We start from the raw sequence: 8,962 nt of genomic DNA on the forward strand, positions 1-8,962 counted from the left end.
TGGTAAGTCTCAGTTCATTTTGCCTGTACTCTTGTCTCCTCGGTTGGCAGGACAGTTTTCGTGGAGAGGGCTGCGTGTATTTTGCCTCCCTTGTCCTCGGTGACCGGTGTAGGGTACGAAACAGGGCATCGGTTGGTTTCTTTGCCAGCCGTGGTTCTTTCCAAGGCTCCGGACGCACGGCCAGCACTGTCTAACCAACGTCCGGGCACTTCCTCCCCCATCCGCACTTCAGCAATGCTCCTTCTGCATTAGTGGCATGATGAGGAGCTTCCTCAGGAGTGCTGGTCCCACCGTAGACGTCTTCTTCCGTAGTGGCTGCTGTCCTGAGGAGCCCTGTTGCCTCTTGCTCGGACATGTCCCCTCCCGAGAGAAGTGGGTGAGAGGAGCCTGACCTGACAAGACCAGGGGTCTCGAGGGCGGGGCGGGGCAGAAGGAGACCTGTTTGGCTGAGTGAACAAATTGATGCTGGTACAAGGGCTGATGATCAGGAAGTACACCGCCCGATGCCAAGAAGAGGGAGCCCCTTGGTCTGCACTAGAAAATCTTTCCCTGCCTAAGGCCACAGCACCAAGGCTATGCTCAACCCGTCTGAAAAACCTGGCATCCATCTCCTCATACCGGGAGGGGGCTTACTGAGGACCTTCTCTGAGGCGCCTTCCCGACCAAGCCTTCAAGGCTGAGCGGAAGGATTGTTGCGAAATACCCTCTCAGCCTCCAGAGGTACCCTTGGTAGTGGAGCAACTGGAGGGAGCAGAGTGCCTCCACGGGGCAGGCGTGCCTGGCAGAGCTATAGGCTGCGAAGGAGCTTGACTTGGACAGGGGGAGCTTCCTTGCCTTTGGACGGACCCTCTCGGGTCACCCTTCAGTTACAAACAAATACCCACCGCAGGCCCACCAAAATGCCCAGAAACCCCCTCTCTGCAGACACTGGAGGTCCATCAGCTGTTGGGCCATGCCACTGCTTGCGCCTTTGAGAATGCTTACCAAGTGGGACCCTGCATTTCACGGGGGCCTTGCAAGTAACTCTGTCCAGGTGAGCTCAGGTCCCCGTGGGTGAGACGTCCCAGGCGGGTGAGAGAAGAGGTCTTCAGATACGGCAGGGAGCGAGCAGGCAGTGAGGAACTTAAGGCGGTGGAGAGGAGAGTGCATGGTGGTGTTCTGCCAAAAGCACAGCAGGGCACCATTGCGGGCCCTCCTGCTGGACACAGCTTTCTTGACTCGTGCCCCACCCCAAATCTCTCTCTGCTGAGCTCCCAGGCACTGCCTGTTCTCAGAGGAGCCAAGCTGCGGGTCTGAAAAAGGGCCCGACAGCTAATGTCCTCTGCTCCCTCCCGGTCTTGCAGGGTCGCCTCCCTCCGCGAGACATGTCGTGCTACAGCCCGTGCCTGCCAGCTGCCTGCGGCCCAACCCCGCTTGCCAACAGCTGCAACGAGCCCTGCGTCATCCGGTGCGCCGACTCCAGCGTTACGATCCAGCCCCCGCCAGTCCTGGTGACGCTGCCGGGCCCAATCCTCAGCTCCTCCCCTCAGAGCACAGCCGTGGGATCCACCGCGTCGGCTGCCGTGGGGAGCTCTCTCAGCGCTGGCAGTGTGCCCATCGCTTCTGGGGGCTCCCTGGGGCTGGGGGGCTTTGGGTGGTCCGGCCTGGGCCGTGGGCTCTGCGGGCCTCTGGGACGGGGCAATCTCTTATGCTGAAGCCCGTGGAGGATTGCCTGCCCGTGGCCGAGCGCCAGGAGCCTCGAGGAAAGCCCTGCAGCCAGCCCTGAGAGCGCGGCCATTTTCTGTAGAGGGGCCAAACTCCCACCGCTGTTCCTGGAGGCAGCCTTACTCTTTCCCCCTCTTGCTCTGCTTTACCTTATGCTCCCCATGAAATACCTCCTCCTTCCTTCCGTAGCAATGCGTCTAGGTGATACACGATTGCCAGAGCCCTGAAGGGGAAGTGGCAAAGAAGCATCCCTGGCGTGGAGGTTTGGCTTCAGATGGCAGCACTTGTCTGAGCTCTACTCAGCCTCCAAAATGCATTGCTTAAGCTCTCGTCCTTTCCATTTCCCTTTGACTTTCTCATTAAAGACATTGGGCATCAGCTGTGTGCGAGAGTCATGTTTCATTCTCCCCTCTTCTCCAATCCCAACAAGCAGAGTATCCAAAAGAGTTCCTCCCTTGGTCGAACTCTGGGTTTCTCCGTAGTTCCCGGATTCATAGGATCATAGAATCACCCCGATTGGTAGGCACCTCAAAAGATCATTTGGTCCATCCTTTCATGGGAAGGGGAGCCTAGATGAGATTATCTAGCACCCTGTCCAATCGCATCTTGAAAACCTCCAGTCATGGCGACTACCACCTCCCTGGGGAGGTTGTTGCCGTGAATGATTGTTCTCGCTGTAAAAAATGTCTTTCTCATCTCGAGGTGAAACCTCTCCCGGTTTCTCCCTGGCCTCTCCATGTGACTCTTGGTTGAGAGAGAGTCTCTGTGCTCTTTGTAGCGGCCTGTAAGTTCTGGACAACGGTGATGAGTGCAGGGGAAGAGAAGCACAGGACAGCACGAGACTCAGTACGGGATGTTTTGGGGGATGTATGGGATGGTTTGGGGGAGGAACCAGAGGTGGGGGAAGGGAGGGTTCAGGGTGGTACTGGAGGAAGAAAGGTGAGAAAAGAGAGGGAAGATGGGATGACATGGCTGTCACTCAAGAACTGATTGCTGTTCAGGATGCTTGCCTGGCCATGCCCTGCTTCTGATCAGTGCAGCCTGTCCTGTCTTCTTCTTGAGTTCTATTGCTGACTATTTTCCCTGATGAGGGGCTCTCTGTTCTGTGTGTATGTGTGCGTATGGAAGTGTAGGGGCCAGCAACTGGAGTCAAACCACGGGTCGCCGCGGTTCCTGTCCCGCTGGTGGGCGTCACTGGCGTGGGAGCAGAGGTCATTGGGGCTGTTTGTCTGGGGTGCCGGCACCGGGACAGAGCAGGGTGAGTGGAAATAATGTGCCCGCAAGTGGAGCGTGTGAGGGTATGCAAGTCAGTGCGTGATTGCTCTCGAGCATCAAGCCAGATGATGCAGCGAGTGGGTAAAGCGGCTTGGGAGCCACGTATGGGTGTGCGCCGCTAAGGGTGAGGTCACAGAAGGAGCTGGCTACAGGAGGCAACCGGGGCTCGTGGCCAACTGCCAGAGACCCCACAGGGCGGGGCTCTTTGGGTCTGTGTCTCTAGGGGTAAGAGAACCGGAGGAGCTGGCTACCAGAAGGACCAGGGTGTCCAGGCCAAGTGGAACCAGGGACCAGCTACAGGTTAGATGGGATGGCTCAGCCCAGCTGATGGAGGGATCCACGTTGCACATGTGTGCGATATTCTCCCACTCACAGACCTTCATCGTGATCAGCCAGAAAGGAGGCCTGGACGAGGCTCTCGGTGCCCTTTGTTGAGTGCTGAGTGTTTCCGCCTGGGTTGATCGGTGTGGTCGGCCATATGTATATGGGCTGTCCAAACCTCCAAGCTCATGCGACAATGAGAAAGTGTTCTGCTCTTCTTCTCGTCCCTGAGGCCGGCCAGCTGCGGTTAAGGTGCCGCTGAAGAGGCTGACCTCTCGGCAGCAGGCAGCCCCTTTCTCATCTCCCACAAACTCTCCCTCTGGATTCCGACCCAACTAGGCTGGCAGAGCGGGCAGTGGTCGCCTTTACCTGGCTCGCAGGCCTTAGGGCTATGCGAGGCTGGTGGGGGAGTGGGTAGGGGGTGGGGTCAGCAGCATTCTGAGCTCTGAGCCCCTTGGCCAAACCCCAGTCTCTTCTTCTTGCATCTTGTTTGCATGCTGGTGTGCCCAGGCACGCTGCTCACAGGTGCTGATCCCCACGAGCCACGAGGCATCCTTGGAAGTGCAAAACTCCTGGGAAGTGCACCCAGAGGCGAGCAGGGTGGGGAGAGCAAGAGGCCCACGGTCGTGGGGAAGAGATGTCCCAAGGAAATGTCCAGGGACTGGGAGAGGGAGGCGGGTGGGCAGAGAGGCAGAAGTGCAGATGTGTGTAAGAGAGGGGAGGTCGTGTGGGCAGGAAGAGGCTCCAGCCACCTCTGTGCCTTTCATAGCCACGCTGGATCGTCCCTGTCCCTCTGAGCCCTGCCAGGTCGCTCCTGACCACCCGGGACAGCACATCCCTTGGTGGCATGGCTGGCTGCTGGCTATTCCTGCCTCCGTGCGGGTCTTCATAGAATCATAGGATGCTTTGGGATGGAAGGGACCCGAAAAGGTCCACCCCCTGCAACTGGCAGGGACATCTTCAGCTAGATCAGGTTGCCCGTCTAGCCTGTCCTTGAATGTTTCCAAGGATGGGGCATCTACCACCTCTCTGGGCAACCCGTTCCAGTGTTTCACCACCCTCATCGTGAAAAATGTCTTCCTTATATCCAGTCTGAATCTACCCTCTTTTAGTTTACAACCAGTACCCCTTCTCCTATTGCTCGGGGCCCTGCTAAAAAGTCTGTCCCCATCTTTCTTATAAGCTCCCTTAAAGCATCGAAAGGCCGCAATAAGGTCTCCCCGCAGCCTTCTCTTCTCCAGGCTGCACAACCCCAGCTCTTTCAGCCTTTCCGCATAGCAGAGGTGTTCCATCCCTCTGATCATTTTTTGTGGCCCTCCTCTGGACCCGCTCCAACACGTCCATGAGGACTCCAGAGCTGGACGCAGGACTCTAGGTGGGGTCTCACCAGAGCAGCGTAGAGGGGCAGAAGTCTTCCCTGCAGATCCCTGCTTTGTCACACAACTGGTTAAGGGCTTGGTGTGTCTGAAATACGAGGGGAGGCTGGGAGAGCTGGGATTCTTCCCCTACCTGATGGAAGGGAATCAAGAGGGAGCCAGACTCTTCTCAGTAGTACCAACTGGCAGCGCAAGAGGCAACGGGCACAAATTAAAACCCATGAAATTCCTTCTCAGGGCAAGAAACCACCTTCTTACCGTGAGGGGGGTCAAAGAGCGGACCGGGTTGTCCAGGGAGGCTGTGGACTCTCCGTCCTTGGAGATACTCACAACCCAACTGGACTATGTCCTAAGCAACCAGCTCAAGTTGACCCTGCTGGAGCAGCTGGCTTGGACTAAAGCATCTCAGGAGGTCCCTTCCAAGCCCAGCGATTCTGAGATTCTGTGAACAGGTAAGAGCAAGGTCTCCCATAAAAAAGCGTCTTACTTGAAATGTTCTCTGACAGGGAGTGGTTTACGCGTATTTTGGTTTTTGTTCCCGTGGCTGGTTGAGCCTTCCTGAAGGCAAGGCAAACAACATCCGCTGCTCTTCTTCCCTTCTCCACCAAGCTAGTCACCTCACTGTAGAAGGCAGGCAGCTTGGTTAAGCATGACTGCTCCTTCATAAATCCATGCTTACTACTCCCAGCCACCTTCCTGTGCTGCCTATGTTTGGAAACTACTTCCAGGACGTTTTGCTCTGTCATCTTCCCAGGGACTGAGGAGAGGCTGACCGTCCATCCTGTGAGTTCCCTGGGGCTTCCTTCTTTCCCTTCTTGTTCCTCTTGCCTACGTGGAGACGGAAGAGGTTGAGGTGTGTCCTGAGCCACTTCAAAACCTTGCAAGTTCTTTTCAGGCAACTCCCCTCTCAAAACAAGGGCTTAGTCGGGGGCGCACAGCGAGCTGCTCACGCTCAGAAAGCCTGACCATTGTTGGGCTGACCGACGAGGATGGGATTCGAACCCATGCGTGCAGAGCACAATGGATTAGCAGTCCATCGCCTTCACCACTCGGCCACCTCGTCAGCATGCTGCTGCTGCTGCTCCTGCCACTGCTGACACTGCTGCCGCTGACACTGCTCCTGCTGCTGCTTCTCCTGCTCCTGCTCCTGCCCCTGCTGCTGCTGTCAAGGCCGCTGCCACTGCTCCTCATCTTGCAGCTCCTGCTCCTGCTGCTCCTGCTCCTGCTCCTGCCGCCTGCACCTTTTTATACTGTTTGACAGGGGCGAGAAGGAACCAGCCTCCACCTTTTGCCTTTTGGGACCGGTCCACTCTCCTGACAGCTGGGCTGAGCTCCAGGGACCTTTGGGAAACAGGGCTCAGTGTTCACATCAGAAAATGACTGAACAGCAGAGCCCCACGCTCCTTCCCAGGAAGGAACATGCGAGAGTGACCCTGGAGTGGCTCAGCGCCTCCAAAGGACTGAGCCTGACTTTGAGATCAATTTGTGACAAATTCCACGTTTCCCCCACATTCTGGAAGGATACCACCAGCTCATATGGGCAGGAGTCACTCACGCTTGACTGGTGGACTTTTCACCAGGACAGAGCATGTGCCTCAGGCTTGGCCGTGGCATCTGTGTGCTGTTCCCCCTGGTGCTCACCCAGGGTCTCATCACAGGCTGCTTCTCTTCCAGCACAGCTCACAGTCAGGAATGAAGAAGGAGCTGAAGGGCACCGGCCCCACTGCACACAACTCCTCTCCTCTTTTTACCTGCCAGAGCTCCAGTGCAGCAGGGAGTTGAAACCACTGCACTGGTCCCCTGAGCCCAGATCTCTCTGTCCCTTGACGGTCAGACCGTGAGCTGGGGGAAATGGTGCGGAGGCCAGGCTTGCTGCCCCTGGTGGGTAGCAGAAAGGTGGGTGTGGGATTGCGCACTGTGGGATGGACACCGATGGCAGGGCCCTGGGAGCCTCTCTTTCTCCTCCGCCTGGTTAATTCTGGTCCTGGTCAAAGGGGAACAGTGCACAGCCGGGGGTGCTGGGACCAGAACCACTGGCACCCTGGCCACGCCAAGTAGTTTCCCCAGCCCCAGCCCACCCCATGGGCCTGTAATTATGGCAACACGTCAACAAGGAGGACTGGCAGATTCAGGATTGCCTCTAGGGCAGGAGCTCATGGCAGGAGGGAGGACGGGCCTGGGAAATGCAATGCTCTGCCGATCTCCTTCCCCAGACTGCAGACTATCCCATGTATAGTCTGTTGTGGATACGAAAAATTCCTGGGATGCACTTTCTGGGTTCTTAACAAAGGCTTTCCTAAAAATGTAGCCAAGGCCATTATTGGCTCTCATCAGTCCAGCAGTCTGTTGAGTCCGTGCCGTAATCAGAGCAGCGCAGGGACATTCAAGAGAAAATTCGGGCTTCCTTTATGCTTTGCGACTTTCGAGGTGTGCCGATGAGTAATGGGGCTCCTTCCACAAGAGCTCTCACCCCAAACCGGCCTTGTCTCCATTGCTACGGGATGTCAGGGGCAAAACACGAGGCTCTCTCAAACCCAGGGACAATGGAAAAACCCGTAGTTTTACCAAGGGAGGAAGGAGAATGAAACATGACGCGCACAGCTGATGCCCAAGGTCTTTAATGAGAAAGTCAAAGGGAAATGGGAAAGACAAGAGCTCAAGCAATGCATTTTGGAGGCTGAGTAAAGCTCAGACAAGTGCTGCCATCTGAAGGAAAACCTCCACGCCAGGGATGCTTCTTTTCCACTTCCCCTTCAGGGCTCAGGCAATCGTGTATCACCTAGATGCATTGCTACGGAAGGAAGGAGGAGGTATTTCATGGGGAGCATAAGGTAAAGCAGAGCAAGAGGGGGAAAGAGAGAGGCTTCCCTGGGAAGAGACGGAAGGCCAGCGCAGGCCCCTTCCTGCAGGCAGAGAGGTGGGAGCTCAGCTCCTCTGCAGACCATAATCGCTCTCTCAGGGCTGGCTGCAGGGCTTTCCTCGAGGCTCCTGGCGCTCGGCCACGGGCAGGCAATCCTCCACGGGCTTCAGCATAAGAGATTGCCCCGTCCCAGAGGCCCGCAGAGCCCACGGCCCAGGCCGGACCACCCAAAGCCCCCCAGCCCCAGGGAGCCCCCAGAAGCGATGGGCACACTGCCAGCGCTGAGAGAGCTCCCCACGGCAGCCGACGCGGTGGATCCCACGGCTGTGCTCTGAGGGGAGGAGCTGAGGATTGGGCCCGGCAGCGTCACCAGGACTGGCGAGGGCTGGATCGTAACGCTGGAGTCGGCGCACCGGATGACGCAGGGCTCGTTGCAGCTGTTGGCAAGCGGGGTTGGGCCGCAGGCAGCTGGCAGGCACGGGCTGTAGCACGACATGTCTCGTGGAGGGAGGCGACCCTGCAAGACCGGGAGGGAGCAGAGGACATTAGCTGTCGGGCCCTTTTTCAGACCCGCAGCTTGGCTCCTCTGAGAACGAACAGTGCCTGGGTAGGGCCAGATCTCCCTGGGAAGTTCCTTTCCGTGCCAAGAGAGACCAGGGCCTGGCGCTGCGCTATGGCTGGGGTGGAAGCACCTGGTGACCGCTTAGACGGTACTGGTCGTCCAGCCTCAGACTTCAGCAGAGCCACTGCTACAAAGGAGCCCAACTGACTCCCTCTCTCGGAAGGGAGCAAAGCCTTCCCTCTTCCCTCACCAACTCACCTCCCACAAGAGGGAAGCGCAGTGTATTTTCAAGCCTGGACCACGTATCAGAAGGACCCCGCACAGAAGGGAAGCAGTCCCCCTGACAGAAATCCTACCAGCAGGAAGAGAAGGAGTGAGTTCAGCCTTACCGAGTTCACCGTGGAGAGCAAGGGAAGAGATGTGGACGGAAGGGCCTGGAGTGGCACAGGCTTTTTATATGGTGAGCCAGCGCCTCAGGAGACCTGGAACACACCTTCTTTCTGAAGCACGTAAACAAAGGGCAATTTGAGGCTTACAAAGCGCAGCCAAGAGATGAAGAACTTGTCTCTTTCACCTGAAAGGTCTGGCTTGCCTTTCCCTCTTGGGTGAGAGCACAGTGATGCATTACATGCTGGCTCCTCAAAGCAACGGCCCTTCGAGGTCCCATGCCAGTTCCCAGGAAAGGGTTTCAGTAGCTCCAGGCCCTGCGTGCGGGTTGTGCACATCCTTGCTGGGGAACGTGACTACCGCTGTCAGTCAGGCCTTCATCTGTGGAGCACTCCTGACGAAGGCCACTCACGTGGGTCTCCTGTTGAAGGGCTGAGGCTGACCCTGAGAAACACAAGGCCCCGCAGGGCCACGGAA

At 57.3% G+C, this 8,962-nt stretch overlaps 1 non-coding gene across 1 annotated transcript; it reads right to left on the reverse strand.

The window, feature by feature from the left end:
• Positions 1–5,657: 5,657 nt before the first annotated feature.
• On the reverse strand, positions 5,658–5,739 carry TRNAS-GCU (transfer RNA serine (anticodon GCU)). Its single transcript has one exon. It is a non-coding gene; the product is annotated as a tRNA-Ser (tRNA).
• Positions 5,740–8,962: the final 3,223 nt, after the last annotated feature.

This window comes from Nipponia nippon, unplaced genomic scaffold (genome assembly GCF_047370975.1).
Source record: "Nipponia nippon isolate SJK-2023a ecotype South Korea unplaced genomic scaffold, ASM4737097v1 scaffold_14, whole genome shotgun sequence".
In the NCBI taxonomy this organism is placed as follows: Eukaryota; Metazoa; Chordata; class Aves; order Pelecaniformes; family Threskiornithidae; genus Nipponia; species Nipponia nippon.